Below are 19,394 nucleotides of genomic sequence, written 5' to 3' on the forward strand. Positions count from 1 at the left end.
TTCTAAATTATGAATAATTCTCTTGCCAGAATGTTTTGTTTTTCATTTTCAGCTAGTTCACAACTGGTCTCACTTTTTGTTTGATGGGCTAGCTGCAGTGCTGGAGCAGGGAAGTCTTCAGGGAAATGCTTCCCTTCCCCACAGTTTCACACTGGATTAAAGACATCAGAAAAGCATTTCTAATCACACCAACAACTTCTAATCATGCCAACAGTTGCATACAGCAGGGAATTAACCAGAATTCTGTCGCAATTCTCTGTGTGGATGCTTGCTTTGGAGCACTTAGATTTGTAAATGCCTACTGACTTCTGTCTTCATCTCATGGGTATTCTTTAATCAGCAATTTATCTTGCTTGTATACTTTTGCTTACACAGCTGCTGCACAAAGTGGTAACATTTACATGTAGTGTAATGGGGTGTGTGAACCTTCTCAGGCAGAAGAGTGTAGCACAAGGTGAGCCACAGCAAAGCCCTCAGAAGCCTGAGCAAAGAGGGGCAGGCATAGATCCTTGTTTGGAGAAGAATTCCACAGTGTGTGCAGTTTGCTGGCTCAGGAAACACACAGGGCCATTGCAGGCCCTACACCTTCTTTTATTTGGTGCCATAAATAGCTGTGTGCTTCAGCCTAGTGTGACCTTCGATTAGCATGGCTTCAGGCAACTGCTGGTCTGTCAAGGCACTCCAGAATACACCTTTCAGCCTGGCAGGAGCTCAGACATAAACGACAATAGTTTTGGCTTTTTCCCCATGCAAGTGCAAAACTCCTCTAGTATTGATTGCTGTGCTTCTGCAAATTGTACATAAAGTAGAATCCAGATCCTGAAAAGTACCACCAGAGGTCCTGGGGAGTTGAGGAATAATTGGTTCCTCATCTATTCCAAGCCTAAGGTTTCAATTAAAATAATCAAAGCTTCCACTCTTTCTCTTGGCTGAAGGAATGCTTCTTCACAAGAAGGAATACTTCCTACAAGTTGCATCACCACTGTTTCTACAACTACTGTTCATGTATTTTTTTGTTGTTGAATTTTATGTGAACTGACAGTCAATTTCTTGGTGGACAATTGCCCACATTATAAAAATCCACTGATGTGTCACTCTTCGGCTCTGCTAAAAAAAGCCATGGTAGTCAGAAGGAACACAGTATTTGGCCTGTCATTAAAACAAGGGTCTACTTAAAAACAAAAAGAAATTACCATCAACAAAGACAGCAGTTTATTTTTAAAGATTAATGTCTAAATATAGGCAACTACAGTTGTTTGAGGTATTGCTGTGCCTCTGTAAGTTACTATAAGCAGTGAAGGGCTTGAGAGAGAATACTGTGGTGGCAAGGGAAGATACAAGCATTATAGGTGCAGCTGTTTTAAATGCTTTCCCTGGAAAACAAAGTGGATAAATGGGAAATAGGAGGAAAAGCTGAAAGTCGTTGATAAGGACAAAAAAAGGAGGCCACAATAACATGCCCAGAAGGATGAAAATCACACAGATAAAAGGGCTGTTTTGATACAATTACATGTATTTCTAACCCAAACACAAAAGACTTACACTTGCAGACTTTCACCATGGTTATGACTTGTTCTTATTGTTGAAGAAAATGCTTATAAAGCTATTCCTTCAGTAAACTGTTGCATTTGCACTGTGACGAAGCAGCTGCACCCCTTGTTTTATTTACTGAGTGGCTAACACAGCAAGATACTTCAGATTTTCATCCCAAATCACACCATTTAATAACCAGCAAAAAACTAATAACTCTGCTACATTAGGAAATATCAGAACTTATCACCACTTGGTTTTGAGCTCCAGCTTTTTAATGAAAAACACCAATCCAATGCTGTTCCAACTTCTGAAATGAGAATTCTTTGGGTTTTTAGTCTTTTGTGGCTGCATGGTCCAAAAGATAAAACGTTTTGCACAAGAATTAAGGTTGTCAGCCTGAGCCTCTCAAGGAAATTCCAACCTGTGGAGCCTAAATTCCTCTTGTGTTTTCAGCTCAATACTGTACCTTACACTTCCTGCTCCGAAATTCTTGAATGATGTTGTTAAAATGAGACTTTCATCTTGGAATACAGACTAACAAAACTAAGCACCACTTCAGGTACTCCTGAAGTTCGAGTTCCACATATCTGCCAAACTTCTGTCCTGCTACAATGCATCCTTTCCCGTTCTTTCAGGTTTTAAATCCAGGCTTGAATCCTCCCGGTCGCTATACAAATCACATACATAGACTGGGGTTCTACCGATCTCATGCTGTGGACAAGTAAATGCAGACGTATCAAAGAAAGAACAAAGAACCAAATAATCACAGAATATTCAGAGCGGGAAGGGACCCAGAGATCGACTCCAACTCCAGGCCCTGCTCAGGAGTCACACCATGTGCCCCGAGCGCGTTGTCCAAACGCACCCTGAGCTCTGCCAGGCTCGGTGCTGTGACCGCTGCCATGGGGAGCCTGCAAGAGGAACAAAAGGTCCGTGTAGCTCTTAAAAAGCGCCGGCGCCGCCGATCCGGTGCCATCCCGCGGGCGGTGAGGGACGCGGGTCCCGCTCCCCTCGCGTCCCCAGCGCGGCGGGAGGCGGCCGCGCTGACGTCACCATCGTCACCGCCCTGACGTCATCATCCGGGCCCCGGCGCGCGCCCGGCGGCGCGGGCCACAATGGAGAGCGCGCGCGTGCCCAACCGACGCGAATCAGGCCCCGCGCGCGCTCGCGCGCCGCCGGCCGTGTGTGCGTGCGTGTGCGTCCCCCACAGTCCTCATCCTCCCCCTCACCGCCGCCCCCGCTCCGCACACGGACACAGCCGGGGGCCGGCCGTGAGCGGCAGCTCCGGGCAGGCACAGGGGCAGCCCGTCAGCGCCGCGCTCGGGTGGCCGAACCGCCGCTGCGCTGGGCCGGGTGCGGAAGGCGCTGCCGGCGCCGCCATCTTGCCCACGGGGCCCCGCCAGACGCGGCTGCGCCGCCGCCGCCTCCGGGAGCGCGAGGAGCCGCCACCGCCGCCTTCCTCCGCGCTGCCTCCCCCGCTCCGCCGAGCCCTGAGCGCGGAGCTCCCGCAGCCCGGCCCTGCCCCGCCACCCCCGCCTGGCCGAGCCCCGGGCGCGCGTCCGCCCACCCCCCCCCCGCGTGCGCCCGGTGCCCGGACGGGGCGGAGCGGAGCGCGCAGGCCCCGGCCCAGCCCCAGCCCGAGCCCAGGCAGGGCCGCCGCCGCCGCCGGGCAGCAGCTGGTGACGCAGGAAAAACGCCCCAGAGAGAGAGAAGCGTTCAGGGCCGGCACCCCGAGCGCGGGCAGCGGCGCCGGATTTGCCCTCCCGCTTCCCGCCGCAGCGCAACCGAGTGGGAACCGGGGGAAGCGGAGCCGCCCCCTCAGAGCCGCGGCCTGGCATGAGACACTGCCCCGCCGGCCGCCGGGCATGAGGCAGCGCCCAGGAGGACTCCGGGTCGCCGCAGCAGCCGCCGCGGGACGAGGGGAAGCGGTGCGGGGGTGAGTGCGGAGCAGTGCCCGGGCGGGGCCGGGCAGCTGTTTGTGCTCCCCGGGGATGGGTCTCCGCGGGCCGGGGCGCGGCTGGGGGTGAGGACGGAGCTCCCCGGCACCCGCGGGGCGTGAGGCGGCGGCAGCGCCTCCCTCGGAGCCCCGGCGTGTCGGCCCCGCACCGCCGTGTTTTGGAGGGCGAGGGAAAATGGCTGACGGCTCCTCATCCCCGGCTGCCGGCGGGGGGGAGCGCCTGGCGCCCTCGGGGGGCTCTGACCGCCCTGCCGGGGCCCCTCTGGCCGGGTCCCCCCGGTGAGGAGGGCCCGGTGCGTCCCCGCAGCGCTGCACCGGCATCGCCTCCCCTGGTTCTCGCTTCCCTTCGCCCCGAACGCCATTACTGAGGTGGAGTGATTGGGGCCGCGTAGGCCCGGGCGACGCCTGGAAATCAGGCCCTGCCGAGGCGCTTTCCCGACGGTCTCAATGAAATCCACCAGCAGCAGCTCGTTCACGCCCGCTGTAAACACTGTTAACACGTAGGCCACTCCTCTGGCCTCGGCTTCCAGCGCCCCGGCTTCCATGTACGAAAAACGTTCGTGGCTTTTTTAGCTAATTTCTGCAGTTCACCGCGCCGCTTCTCCTCGGAGTTGTGTCTTAGGGCTTGTCTGTAGCGATTTATTTTAGGCAGGACAGCCCTCTTCCCTTGCCCGACGTGTGCGGCAGGGGTAGTTGTGTGTAGTTTGGCCGCAGATACTCTCTGTTATTGTCCTCGAGAAAACGGGATTTCACCAGTTGGATGGGTTGTTGGGGTTTTTGTGTGTTACTTGCCACTGTGTTAACATGTGCCGTCCCACTTTGTGCAGCTTTGTATACAGTGGGAATTGCTTTTGAAAATTACTTATTTGTTCTTGAGTGATTTTTTTTTTCCTCTTGTAGAGGCATCCGCAAATGTTGGGGTAGTTTTTAAGATGCCATATTTAATTTTCAGCTTGCTCCTTCAGAAGTCCAGCTAGGTATTTTGAAGATTTGCAGTAGCTTGCAACTGTAGAGGAAAAAAAGAACCTTTCAGAAAACAATTGTTCTAATTAAACGTTCACGGGACTCCCAGGCTCGCTGCAGACATATTGTGTCTCTCTCAGCTGTTTTCCTGTTATCTGTACAACTCGGTTTATATTCGCAGTTCTGCAGCTGTGTTTATATCGCTGGACGTTTGTATCAGCCCAAAGACCCTCTGAAGTAGCAGGCTCAAAGCCAGCACAAGGCCTGCTTTTGCTGACCTACTTGCAGAACTGGGGCCAGTGTTTATTATAAAAAGTTGTTGAATTGAGATACTATTATCCATTCTTCAGTATACTTGTGGCAACACTTGCTGTGACAGACCTGGTAACATGGGCTTTTCAGCAGCTTCTGGGATGCATGACAAATGGTGGTAAGACTGTTACATTTAGGAAGGGGCTATTGATCGTGTTTGGGGGTTTGACCTTTATTGATTATGGACTAGAAACAGTGTCCCTAGTCAGAAAGATTTAGGGGTGACTGAAAGCTGTAGGCAGCTAGCTTTACTATTCATATTGTATTTGGAATTTATTTTTTTTTTCATATTTTACTTGAGAAATTGTCAGGCCTCCCCACCAAAAATGTTGCTGATCGAGTTGCATATTTATTACAGCAAAACCCAAGTCATACATGAGGGACTTTGTTTGTTTGTTTGCTTGGGCTTTTTTGTTTTGTTTTCTAAAATAATGCTTGTGATTCTTGGAGTTGAAATTTATTCTTTGAACTAACAAACTACAGCAGCTGATACCCAGAATTTCAGGGAGGCATGTAGAATACATGTATTGATTATTCTGTTGCAGTACCCCAGACAACAGTGATGCTTAATGATAGCTGTGTACAAAACCCAAAAACAATCACAAAGCTGCAGCGAAGAAACTCAAATTATAAGCATGTTTATGGGGAGGGAATTAACCAGAAATAAATGTAAGGTTGTATCATAGTAACTTTTCCCTCTCCAGTGGGTCTTGGACTTTGCTTTTGTGTAGTCTGTGTTCAGGGTGTTTCTTTGGGGAAGCTTCTGTGTTAATCTTGCCTGGCTGCTGCTTCATGTCTTGCAGAATTTGGCCTTTATGGCAGTTTCTCTGCCCGTGGAATTGACAGGAAGACTACATCTGGGGGTGGTAATCAGTAAAGATAGTGGTAGCAAAACTGTTCTCAGTCTCTGTGGAACACTGTCACCCTTACATAAACCTTTTATTCCCCATAGTTGTGGTGCCTCTGTACTCAGAAGCAGACCAGTCCAACTACTCTGTGTGTTCTAAAGGCACACTTTTAGGTTTATGCATTTTATTAATATGCTGAAATTCATAGATGAGAGACTCAAAATAAACTAAAACAGTGATTAGTATCTATTTTGCAAAATTAAATTGACTTCTGAGAAAATAAAGGTTCCTGTAATAGCTTTGTTCCAAGACATCTTATATTTGAAATTAAAATTAGTTTAGGACCTTCTAGTATGAAAACAGCCTTGGGTAAGAATGGGTAGGAATTAATTTATTTATTAGTTTGAACAATTTATTTTTAGATTACTTTGAAGTTCTGTTTCTGTCAGGTGTGTATTGAAAATATATTAAATTCCATGTATTTCTCTCTTCCCTCTCTGGTTTAGACAAGTTCGTAACTTATTTCAGATATTTGAATGGAAAACACTTTTGTGTTAGGCAGTACTCTGTGTGTAGAGATATGTTTGTATATCTGTATGTAAATATATATGTGTGTATATATATTTACTCACTTTTTTTTAGACATACTGTTTTATCTACTCTAAGAGATGAAAAATATGTATATTTTGAAAACATGCAGATCAAGATAGCCTTATTTGGGTAGTAGGTTATTCAAAGGTATCCCTTACTGTTTTTAACTTCAAGCGTGATTTTTTTTTTTCAAAGACAATCCAAACCCTGCAAAACACTTGAAACTATAGTACTTGCTTTAATTCTTTCTCTTGTAATTAGAAGAGGCTTGCTTATCCAGCACTTGCAGAGACCAGTGTGAAGATGTACGAAACTTTGCTGGGTTTTGTGTTCATTTGAAAAGTTGTAAATGTGAAGGCTTTAGTGTGCTGTAGACAGTTGTTTGCTGGGTGTGAGCATTAATAGTAATCTGAACAGGTTGACATGGTTTCTCTTGTGCAGCTATCTTAAGTTTTTCTTACATGGTTATGTCTTCTCTTCAACCTCTGTGTAGCTGCAGCCAGTTTTATTATCCATATTACCCCTGTTGAAAACCAGAATTCTAAGTTTAAAGCTGTGCTTCAGGGTATGTTTTGGGAACACAGCTCGGTAAAGTCTTTCATTGTAGTCCTTGTCTTTGGCAAAGCTGGTAGCATTGTGTGCTGTTCCTGTAGATTTGTCTCATACCACACGTTACCTGTGATCTGTAAATACACAACACTACTTTTATTTTTAACATAACTGAGCCTTGTTCTGGTATTCCATAGCAGAGGTGAAGGAGGCAAAGAAGATCTTCTATTAGCACATACTTGCATGCAGTGAGACTTGAATTTTTCTGTCTGGGAAGTTTGAACTGCTTCAGATTCTATGTTAGAAAAACACAGTGACTTTTTTCCATGTATTAAATCTAGTTTTTTTGTTCTCTTACTAATGGAGGAACACCTGAAGGTTCTCACACTCTTATTATGAAACCATAATTCATTATGAGTTCCCTTTTTAGAACAGTTATGTTGTATTGGCTGGTTCTCTTATGCTTAAGGCTAGAACATTACTTGAGTATATGGTTAACAGAGGTTTTCTCTGCACTTGGGGATTTAGATATTTTGTTTAGAGTCTTCAGTAGGTAGACAGGGCAGAAAACTATTCTGTCATTACCTTGAACTCTCAAAATGTCAACTGCTGCCTTTCTGATACATTACAGTGTCCACCTGAGCCCATTGGTGCATTGAACACATTCTGTAGATCTGCGTTGGTAAAGTAATTTAAAATGGGGTGTTGGGATCATTACAGGAGGGCTGTTAATAACTGTGCTCACTGCAGAGGACAGGAGGAAAGTAAATAAAGTCTTAAAGTAGCCAGTTGTGACTTAATACTAAATCCTTTTGCTTCTCTTTTGGTTTTAGGTTTGTTTTGTTTTTCTTGAGGGAGCAAAACAGCACAACCAGTTTCTTCTGCATTTTCTGTTACAAATTTTCTAGTATTTGCTTTGTTTTATAAGAAGCTAACCATTAGTAACTCATTTTATTGAGAGTTGAATTCAGTCTGCTTATTATTAAGGTGTTTTGGTTGCAAGTTGTTGATGTGTTTTCAAATAAAAATTATAACGCTGGAAATTAAAATCTCTGGGATATAGGTATGTTCCCAAGCTTGCTTTTTAAAAGAGCACTGTTGATTAATGATTTTCTTAAAGGGTTAGTTACTGTTGACCATGAGAATGATTACTTTTGGTTAACTTTGTGTCAGTACAGCTCTGAAAGAGATCCATGGGATGTAGATTTAAGATCTAGGTGAATGCTGGTATTATCAGCTCTTTTTCATGAAGTCAGATTGAAGACACTTTGGAAGTAACGAGTAACTATCAGGAATGTTACTGTGGGAAGCTTTTATTTGTAGCATCCTGGATCTGCTTACAAAACCACTATGTAACCCTGTTTAGTGATTTGGTTTTCCTTACAGGTGTACCTGCCAACACAAAAATGTGTTTTTCTTGTATTTAGATCTTTGCATGGACATTTCAGCAAATCCTACTGTTAGGTAGTTAGCATTTAGCTGTGGATTTACTCAGAAGAGGGGAATTGCAGATTACATCATTCCTTAGAGATGTGCTGTTTTTCCAAATTCCATTTTTAAGCTGGGATTCAAGACTGTGTTGAAGGCAAGACATCCTTGTTGCATGAGTTTCCTCATATCCTCTCTGTTATAAATTGCAAAAGTCTTCTTTTTTTTTCTTTTTTTCTTTTTTTTTTCCTTATAGGAAGTGTTCAAATGACTGCTTTAAAGTAATGAAAAGTATGTGGAGGGAAATTCAGAGCTGTCTTTTCATTAAGATTTCATGTAAAATACCCAAAACTCAAGTAATAGAAAATTGTTCCTAGAAGAGCCTTTAAGACAAGTAGCACTTTTTTTGTAACAGTTGAATGGCAACATGGAATGACAGAAAAATGCAGGTTCCAAATTCCATAGGGTTCAGTCCTTAAGTCGTTTAATTGCTGCTTAATCTTTTCTCGAGCTTCAGCAGGACTAGGTGTGGGAAGAGGAAAAGGTTTGTTTTCGTGTTGGGATGGTCTTAGCTGTAATAGCATGAAGGAAAAAAAAGATTGTTTAGAAATGTGTTCATGTCAGAAAAATCAGTAGTGATGTGTGTCAGCTATGATTTCTTCTGTAACCAGAGAGGCTTTTTTTGATTGGAGGAGAGTGTCCTCACTGACACTGTGGTGTGGGATAGTGGGGACAGGCCTGTGTTGGCTGGGGGTGGAACTTCAGTTTTCTTGTCCAGAAGTAAATTTGACAGTGAGGAGAGGAAAAGTCTATTTTTTAATGTAAGATAGGAATGAGCAGTGTTGTCAAAACATACTGGTATCTTGGTAAATGAGCCTTGAGTTGTTTATGGTTTTTCTGTTTCAGCGATAAAGTATTTCAGTGTGCTTTTTAGTAAATTTCAACAGGACAAGTCCATGAATTTGAAACTTAAATGAGAAAGATGTATCTGTTTAACTTAATATATAGGTGAATAAGCCGATGAAGTAGTACAATTTTGATAACTAAAACCTTAAACTTTGTAGATTTCTGATTTAGAAAAAGAATATTAATTATTTGGTAATTTTTTATGTCTTCTTTTAATGTGTTTTCTTGAATCCTTTAGCTATGAGGATTTCCTTTTTTTTTCAATCTTAAATTGTGACATAAGTCCTCTGGAGCCTGAAGATGTAACTCAAGTGGCTGGTTCTACAGTTTCAGGTTCCAGTTCTGCACAGCTCTCCGTATGTCTTGACTTGTCTTTCAGACAGTGTTTTATTAACCATAGTGGGACCTTAAAATCCCTGGAGCTTTTCCTTGAATGCTTATAGTGGTGTGCATACATAGACACACGTGTGCACACATTCGTGCAGTGGGACTTTTTCTAGGAGGACGTACTGAATTTTTCCCCTAGGTGAGGTGTAATGTCAGGTTTCTGAAGTGCTTTGCAGTTCTCTTGCTGTGTCGGTATCTCTTTGTGATAGTTTTGATAATTAGGCAGGAGCACAACCTGAAAATTCTTACAGTTTGTGTTCTTGTAGCAGTTCAGCCAGGTTGCTGTGGTTGCCAGTTTGTTACATGTCTAGTGAAGATGTAGCTGAAAATATGAATTCCCTTTGCACCATTTGGGAAGCCATTTTTATTTTCCTTCCCTTCCACATATAGGATTAGAAAAATAAGGTTGGGGTTTTTTTGCTGTTTCTTTGGATGGCTGCAGCAACCATTGGTTGAGTGATGTTTAGTGAGATGATCAGTGAGTTCAGTGGTAGTGAAACCTTGCAGTGAGCGAACATGTAATAAAAAAAAACCCAATCAGTCCCAGCCTCTGGTTAGCAGGTGTATGACTGGAATTTTCCACTTATCTGCACCATTCTGAGGTTTTTGACTAGATGAAGGAGGGTTTGGTAATACATTCTGTCATGAGTGTTCCTTTTATTTTCTATCACTTTCCTGATAATGGTATGAATATTTAGGCCCAGTAGAACTCTGTAGAAGGATATGTTGCCTGGAGGCAGCTGGAGGAGGATAGTGGTTAATTTAGTTTCATTGTTGGCAGGTAAGAGCCAATATAAGAGTTCAATTTGGAAGTTCCACTGCACTGTGTTGGTTGATCCGTAGATGGTACTTCAGAACATCATCTTTTTCTGAAGTTGAAATTGTATTGATACTCAATACACTGTTTGTGTCCCATTTATCCAGGTACAAGTATCACCCTGTGGGCTGAGGTGTTGTGCAGGTTATGGACATTATGTAGGCCAGCAGTGAGTAACTCAACAGTTGAGAGCAGAGGATCAAAAATCTCTCCTGCTTTGTGCTTTCAAGTATATGCTTACACTGTGCTACACCTGAAATACAGTTTCAGAATTTGGCAGTGTTGATGAGTCACTGCAGTTCTTTGTGGGTGTGAAAATACAATAAATAAGTAGTAGTTCACGCTTAAAATGAAGACTGATGCTTTGGTTCTACTTCCAGTTAGTCTAACAGCAAAATTTGCTTTAAATGTGAGTTTAGCATTGTACATCACTTAAATTCTAAACTGCAGTTGTCCGCTAGAATTCTTTATTCCATATATTTGACATAATCAGTTTCTCTAGTGTGTTTCATAAATTAAAATTCTTGTCTTAGAACTTTGTTCCAGAAACGGAGGGGAGGAGGAGAAGCCTGAACAACCATATTGACATTTCAACAGTTCAGTTGCAATGATTTTTACTTTGATAGGAGTTGTGAAGAAGTTACTGTGGGGATACATTTCTGTAGGTATAAAAAACTTTGCTTCTTACATAGGCTGCCGAAATGTTTGCTTTCTCTTAAGATATTTTCATTATTTTTGTGATGATTTAATAAGAAAATGCAGTTAAAATTTTTGTAGTTTGCTCCTACTTGCCTGTTTGGTCAGGTATTAGTAATCTGCTTTGAAGGAGAGTTGTCTCTGCTGAATAGCTGATGTTCTGTTTCCCCAGGTTTGGTGATGCTAGGAGACACTTCCTAGCTGTGAATAAGTGTCTGTATTACAGACAGCTACTTGTCACAGGGTTCATATAATCAGTAGAGCTTTTTCTTTGCCTTGCTGCAATATTAGATTAATGTTTGAGGTGCCTTGTTCTTGCAGAGATTCTTGATAAATGGAAGTGAAAAGTTTATTTTCGTCATATTATTTCATCAGGACATGGGGTTTGTATTTCAGAGTGGATTTCTCAACAGAACTAAAAGCTTATTTTTTTAAACCTGTCCATTATTAGTTTTTTAATCAAATTGTCAGATGGCTCAGTGGAGTTACTTTAAAACTGTGTGTGGAGAAAAACAACTGATGCAAAGAGCCTTGTCAGAAGTCCCTCTCCAGCTTTTTTGTAAGTTCCCTTTTTGTACTGGAAAGTCCTCTAAGGTCTCCCCAGAGTTTTCCCTTCTTCGGGCTGAACAACCCCAGCTCACTCAGTCTGTCTTTTATGGCAGAGTTGCTCTGGCCCTCTGGTCCTTTTCCTGATCACCTCTGGACCCATTCCAGCAGGTCCAAGTCTGTCTTGTGCTGGGGATCCCAGGGCTGGACACAGCACTGTGGGTGGGATGTCACCAGAGCAGAGTAGGGGAACAGAATCCCCTCCTTTGCCCTGCTGCCCACACGGTGTTGAATGCAGCCCAGGACACGTTTGGCTCTCTGGGCTGAGTGCACATTGCCCGGGTCATGTGCTGCTTGTTCCCCAGCACCTCCAAGTCCTTAAAGCTGCTTTCATTCCATCCTTCACCTGTGCCTGTGTTTGGAATTGTTCTGACCCATATGTAGTACCTTGCACTTGGTCTTGAACTTAAAGTTTCTCTAAGTCTACATAAACATGGAAAATAGGAGAATGAAGCTTGTCATTAAATTATTTTTTCTCCACCCCCTCCCCCCCTTACTTAGGAACTCTTCTTCCCATTGGATCCTTGACTCATTCAGTCAGACAATTGGATTGTCATTCAGTATTTTATCTGTTGAATTCTTTCTGGAAATGCATGTGTCTAAATACTGAGTGGAATTATTCCTCTGTTAATAAACCTGATAGGCTCTTTAGGTTATTTCCATTCTCATCCTGTAAGTTAGCCAAGCATTAATTGAAAAGCTTGTATTTTCTGTGTTATTGATGAAGAACTGAGACACAGAAGCTGTCAAACCTACCTCCTGTCGTAACTTTCCATAAAATTTCCTGTCATAATTTTTGTTAGATATTCAGGTGCTATGTAGTTTTCTTGTCTTAAGTTGCTCTTGTACCTCCTCACTCTCAGTTTTCTCTTTCTCTCAATACCCAGAAGAATGAGAGGGGGATATAAAGGTTAATCTGAAAAAGGCCAGTATGTTCTCCAGCAGTGTTTTTGAACAAGACACTTGTTCTTTGGGGAGTTCTGTGTAGCTGTCTTATAAGCCAGAGATTTCCCTTTGATTTCTGAAGTTCTGTTTCTTTCTTTATAAAACATCATTAAACTTCTGTGTCAAATAAGGTACAGACAATTTTTCTTCCTGGTGCCTCAGTTGATTACTGTTTACCCAGGGGACTTAGTTTGATGGAAATGAAATTACAGTGGAAACCAGATTACTCTGAAAATTCCAATTAGGTAGGAGAAAAATGACAAATTGAGCCTTTGACAAATACAGAGAGCGTGTTGTGTCTGTCTCTCATGTAGTCACAAAATTCTGTTAAATGAAAACTTGTGAAAAAGTCTTAAGATGTTGAATGTCACAGTGGATGTAGCTGTTGTACTCAGCTCCTCATACTCTGTCATCGCTAGTTCCATTTTTTTTCCTACCTGAGTTTCCGAGTAATGTTTGAATAGTAGAGTTTTGCTTACAGTTTCATAACTCTGGCATTTTGTTTTGCTTTGTTTTTGGTCATCTGAAGTAAAATTTTTGCCACCTTCTGTGTTTTACAACTTCTGTGTTATTTGCTGTAGCTTTGTCCTTGTCTGCTTGTAGTGAGATTATTCAAAGCATTACTGCCAGATAATTTTCCTGACTCATTGCAATCTGCTGAGTATTCTACTGGCTTTATCATAATTTCCAGGACAGTTTGTTGCCTTCACCTTCTCAGACTTCTTGCACTTGGCATTATTTGCTGTGGCTGCTTAATATTTCTTTCATGACTGAACTTGTGCTGTTGGTGGACTGACATTCCCAGCATTTATCATCTGCTAAACAGCTTTCTCTGTGTGCTTTCCTGTGATATCCATTATGCTTGGGAAGAATTTTGGTCTTTATGACTTCTCTGTGTTGTAAAGACTCATTTGTGCTATAATGTACGTGAACCTTGCTTATATATTAGTTAAATATGTACTAGTTGTAATGATCTGTATTCTGTTTCCTTCCCTTTCCCTCATCTTCTAGGGTGTAATTTCATGAGAGATTTGCAGTGATGCTGAAAAAGTTGGTTCTGTTCATGGTTATGAGTTCTTCCTGTTTCTCCTGCCATTGTTAGTGTTCATATGGCATATGATGCAGCAGAAAACTAAAATTATTTTATTCCTATCCTCCAGTTACCTTTCAGCCAGATTGGCTTCTTGATCTGGCTGGTGATGCAAGGGCTAATTCCATAGTGGTGAAAAAGTTGGTTAGGATGGAAGCCAGCAGGATTGCCCTCCTTCCCTTCTTGTCACAGCAGAGACTTCCCTGATTTCAGACAGAGAGGCTTTACACTGAGCAAAGACTTGTCCATGTGCAGAAATACAATGAGACTTATTTTCTAAAATCTATCAGGATATAATACTTGCACTGAGGGATAAGATTCCTGTTTCACACTGAGATTCCAAAAGCAGAATAGATCCATGCACACACTGTGGTGGCAAAGCCACCTTATTGGAGTTCTGTCACTCTCACGTGGTGCTGGTTTAAGCACTGTTCCTGAGAAGAGCAGGTCCAATGTTCCTCTTCTCTCCTGGCCTGCTGGTAGGCTCAGCTCTGAAATGGAATCTTTGTAGGGTGTTTTGTGACTCAAGGGAAGGCTGTTTAGCAAGGGGGTTTATGGGATTGGCAGTTTAAGGGATTATTTCAGTGCAGGGAGAACAGCAGCAGTATGTGTTGTGGATTTTATTTTGTGTGTGGTGAGTTGTGGGGTTTTTGAATGACTTCCTGGTTTTCAGATAGCTGCAACAGGATTGTTAAACCCATCCCCAGTCCTTAGGATGTGATAATAGTTGATTGTGTTCTCCTGCATTTCTCAGTAAAGAAGGTTATGGCATGATTTTTAATAGGCTCTATGGATACAGGAACACTGTGTTTCTGGGGCAGTGGTGTCACTTCTTGGGTCTTTGGGGGGGAGTGGGCATAGTGGAAATAATTCTCCTATTTCCAACCCTGCTTTCTTCTTACTGTACTTTCTAGGGGCTTCTTGTTCTTTTCCAACCTCCTCTGCTATTTATCTTTCTGCCTGTATATCAAACTACAGCCTTCATTATGTTGGCAGAAGGAACATGAAGACAGAAGACAAAACTGCTGTTCTGTTGTCACTTCTTAATTCCCTATAGAGGGGCCAAGATTTTTAAAGGGACTTGTTACACAAGTTCTCTGAAGCAGGTAGATAGTTTTCAGGGATTTCTGGAGCATTCAGTCTGCCTGGGAAGATGGGCTTATATGAATTTGGTTGGAATGGAGCACGTTTAAGGCAGACAATATTAAAAGACATGAGCTATCATCTTGTAACACCTCTAGGGAGCTTGTGCAAGCTGGATTTTTCAGGCTAAGTATCTTCTGAGTGAAATGGTTGCAAGGCAGCAGAAAATGTCAAAATGTTTACTTGCAGTTATGTGACATGGAACTGTACAAAAATCGCCAGGCTGAGTAGGCAGTTGGTACGTTGAAACTAGTTGGAAGTTTGGCTAGATTTGTTAAACAGTTGTGAAGAAGCTTATTGAAACAGGAATTTTAATGCTGGTCTCTCTTCTGTATTAAAGATATTTGAATTACACTTGACAATAATGATGGCAGAGTTTGGGTTCTTGTGCTTAGTTTGTGCTGATTAAACATTACATGAAAAGCAGAGTTTAAAAAAAGTGAAATTAAAGGTGGTACAATAACAGGAATGCTTAGATATTTGAATTTAAAGCATTTAAAAATATCAAGGTACTTCACAAGGATTTTTTTTGTCATGATTCAAGAATGTAATCTGCTTCCAGCTTAATACCTATGTTAGCTGCTGTATCATGCTTTAATTATTTACAATTAACCAAGCAGTAAGTTGTGTTGATTTTATACTTTGTGTGAAAATTTCCATAATGTGTTGATAATGTCACAGGAAATTGGATGCAAAGACTACTGCTAATTAATTAATTTTCTTTACTACAGTGTTTAACATAGTTTAGAGACGCCATTAAGTTTTCCATAGTGAACCTGAAGGGAGCCAGAGGGGCTGAGTCTGATTTTTGCAGCCCAGTTTTAAACTCCACTTTTCTACCAGAATCTTTATAGTCCAACTGCAGTATTGGTATTGGGTCTGCACACCATGGTGACACATCAGGTGCTGTGCATAAGCAGGGTTTAAGAAATAATGCACAAGTAACATGTAAAAATAACATTGTAGTAATATCCCTAATATACTGGCTGAATGACTTTAGCCAGCATTTAAAATATTTATAGTCCTGAGTTTTGCAAAGCCTTAAGTGCAGTATATATACTATAAATAAGGCCATGTTTTAAAACTGCAAGTGGGACAAATCTGCAAGATGCCATTATCCTTCCCTTCAGATACTTGAGAAAGAATGAAAGTAGCAAAAACCATTCAGCACTTACCAGTGGCCTGGTAAAATGTATGAATCTCATCAGAAATTACAGAATCCACAATTGTTTATGTATCTCTGGAAGAAAACAAGGCTGAGGATGGCACTGAACATGAGTGAAGATTTGGACATCAGTATGGTTTGGCAGAATCTTCCAAGGATGGAATGCTGAAGGGTTATTTCCTTTTTTTACTCTGTTCCCTAGGAAGAATTGGAGTTGTGAACAGTGTTAAATAGCTCTAGTACCTCAAAGGGGGAGTGTTTTGATTTAAACTTTCCTAATTAACTTTTTTAGATTTTTGTCTGCAGTTGGTATTATCTGTAAACCTGAGTCAGTTGGACTAGATGATCATTGGAGGTCCCGTGCAGTTGAACAAAATAATTCTATTCTTAAATATTCCTGTAGTTGGAGGAGGAAGTAGATACCTCATCATTTTAGCTTCATCAATCCTGCCTATGAAATTGTGTTAAAAAAAATAAATCTGAGCTTACTTTGTGAGCCCTCTAGCAGCAGAAGAAAACAACAAAAAGGAGGTTTCAGAGGTTTGTCTTCTGTTTATCCTCTGCTAGAGCTAGGGTACAAAAGTTCTTAACAATTATGAAAGATTTGAGACCCACTCATAAAAATGAAGTGAGATATTCTGTGGATGTCTTTTGGAATTTACAAGACCCATGTTCTTCTCTAGTTAACAGTAGGACCTGACTTAGAGAGACATTATAGAATCTAGTGCAACCCAAAATAACAATGAAACCTTCCTGCATGAATTGCAGAGGTGAAGTCTGGGATGTGTACTATCAGTGGCTTCACCACTACCCTCACAATATTTGATACAAACCCCAATGTTTTTACCAAGTTAAAGGTCCAAGCATTTGATGATGGAAGAAGAAAGGGGTCTTAAACACTGCCAGGGTTGGGCATCTGCAGCCTCCCTGGGCAGCATGTTCCCGTGTCTCATCCTCAAACGAAAACATTTCTTCCTAATATTTAACCTAAATTTCCCCTTTTTGAGTTTGTGCCTGTTACTCCTTTTCCTGTCACTACCATTCCTGATGAAGAATTGTTCTCCAGTTTCCCTGTAGACCCCCTTCAGATAGTGGAAAGTTGCTGTGATGTCTCCACTCAGCCTTCTCCAGGCTGAACAGCCCCAACTTTCTCAGCCTGTTTTTGTTAGGGAGATGCTCCACTGCTCTTACCAACTTTGTGACCTCCTCTGGACTTGCTCCAGCAGTTCCATGTCCTGATACTGGGGACACCAGAACTATACACACTACTCCCAAGTGGGTTCTCATGAGAGCAGAGTAGAGGAGGAGAATCAAAAGATGTTAGAATTTCTGTACTGCATTGTAACATGCTTGTCGGATTAAATTTATAGGAAAAAACCAGAGTTTAAAAAAATGAGCCTGTACTGAGTGAAACCAGAATTATTAACATGATTTTAACTAACAGGAGCACATTCCTAGAAAAACCCTTTACCTAGCAATTCACAATTTCATACTGTTAATATATTACCAATTGCATAGATAAAACTGTAAAATTACTAATAAATGTTGCACGTGGCACCCAAACGAATGGGGTGACAAGCACCGAGTACTCTGTTACATCACAGAGTAATATAAGTTATCTGGTAAGCTTGGCACAATAAAATGTGCACTAGCAACCATCAGGTCATTTACCTAGGAAAAAAGCACATACAGAAGACTTTGTATATATTGGTGAACATGGCAAAAAGCACAGTTATTTTACAAAAGCAACTGCATATGGGCACCACAATTGTATGTATGTAGCAAGAATAAATCTTAGCACTGTCTTTTAAATATAAGCATATAATTTTGGTCACAGAACTGATAAGAAACTTGTGAATTACAGCCTTTTACATCTAGAAAAAAAGTAAGTAGCCAAAAAGTTCTCCCTCCACACCAATTTGCTGCCCTAATAAGATGAGAATGCAGTGGGATGAATCAAATATCTGAGCCCATTACAGAACTTGAGAGATCATCCATTGCCAGGGTAGCCTGGCTGTTCTGGGGTTTGCAGCTATTTATCTACTCTCTTGCAGTTAGGGAATAAAGGTGTCCTTTTAAGATTGCTGTTTCTATTCTGTTTGACTTTTGAGCTTATCAAAGAAGAAAAAGAACTGAGAAATCAGCAGACAAGAACTACACAAACTGTATTTTTAACTGGCACATTCCTTTCAAAAGAACTGGCAGTCAGGCACACAGGAAAAGCAGGAGAACTTACCTTTCCTTCCAGCTTTTGAGAAGAGGTGCAGCATTTCCTACACATGACATGGTATCTCCTCCTTGGTTCTGAAGCCCCAAATTGCATATACAGTAAGGCATTATTTCAAGCTAGGAGCTTTTAAACTGTGGACTTCAAGAACAGATCCAATATGTGTAAAATGTGTGTTTTACAGGTCTTTTAGCTTGTGATGCAAGAAAACATTTGTTTGCTTGAATTAGCAGACAGAGCTAAGAAAAGCAGCTGATACCACTACAACCTATATATAGATAACACTTTCAGTTGAAAGTAATGTACATAGAGAGAAACCATCTTTAAATGTAACTCCTGAAGCACAAATGATAAAGAGTAACATATTTGGTAAAAGTGTTCTTTGTACCTAGTGAAAAGGGAGGATGCCAAATGCATTCCCAGTACACTAGGACTGTTCCTGTGCTCAAGTGTATTGGATGGTGAACTTTGGTCCATAGCTTGCAGAGGTGTAACTGCCACATAGGCTTTTGAATTGGATGAATTCAGGACCAGACTGGATTTAACAACAGGAGTAAGGGACCAAGAGCATTTAATCAGTCTTCAGTGCAAACTTTAGAAATGCTATTTTCTTGAAGTAGTGATAGGTAAAATGATACAATAACAATTACTCCATAGATGATAGATTACCAACCTTGAATGTATTCATTTGCCATGACTGAACTGTTCTGTGGCTGCTGGAAAAGGACTGGGTTTGCAGTTGGACCTGAAGCATTGACTCAGTCCTAAGTGGCTCTTTTGCCAAGAAGACATTTTTTGGGTTGCAGAAGGGCAGCTTTGTGCATAAATGAACCATAGCATAATTGGAAAAAAATATAGCAGTATGAATTAGGTCTGGCTGAAACAAACTATATACTGATGTTCTTTGATTTTTTTTTTTTTGTTATTTTAGTTTTGTAGGTGTTTCCTGTTGTAGCTCATTCTATTAATACAAGGTAAAAGGAAATCTTACCCACTTCTTTGCATGTTCATTGGGAATTCAAGAAAAGGGCTTTACAGTAAGTGAAAATTATGGTTCAAAACATTTAAGCATTTTAAAATAGATTTTTGCATTTACTAGCTAGAAGGCACTTAGTAAGTTTGCTTTTCTTAGGTTCTAGTGTGTGCATTTACCAGTGCTTTTTATATTTACTGAATTCTGTTCTTGGACAGTCTGGGGTTTTTTACTATCCCAGCTAAAATTTTCATCTCT

The 19,394-nt window shown here is 41.8% G+C and overlaps 1 protein-coding gene across 2 annotated transcripts in view; it reads left to right on the top strand.

Annotated features, from left to right (window-relative positions):
• Positions 1–3,200: 3,200 nt before the first annotated feature.
• Positions 3,201–19,394, top strand: part of USP9X (ubiquitin specific peptidase 9 X-linked) — a 94,694-nt gene continuing 78,500 nt past the window's right edge. The window contains exon 1 of one of the 2 annotated variants that reach the window (XM_062488120.1): positions 3,201–3,469. The gene's annotated coding sequence lies outside the window, so the exon portion shown is untranslated. The remainder of the gene's footprint in view (positions 3,470–19,394) is intronic. The other variant, XM_062488119.1, reaches the window with a different exon arrangement.

This window comes from Cinclus cinclus, chromosome 2 (assembly GCF_963662255.1).
Source record: "Cinclus cinclus chromosome 2, bCinCin1.1, whole genome shotgun sequence".
Classification (NCBI taxonomy): Eukaryota; Metazoa; Chordata; class Aves; order Passeriformes; family Cinclidae; genus Cinclus; species Cinclus cinclus.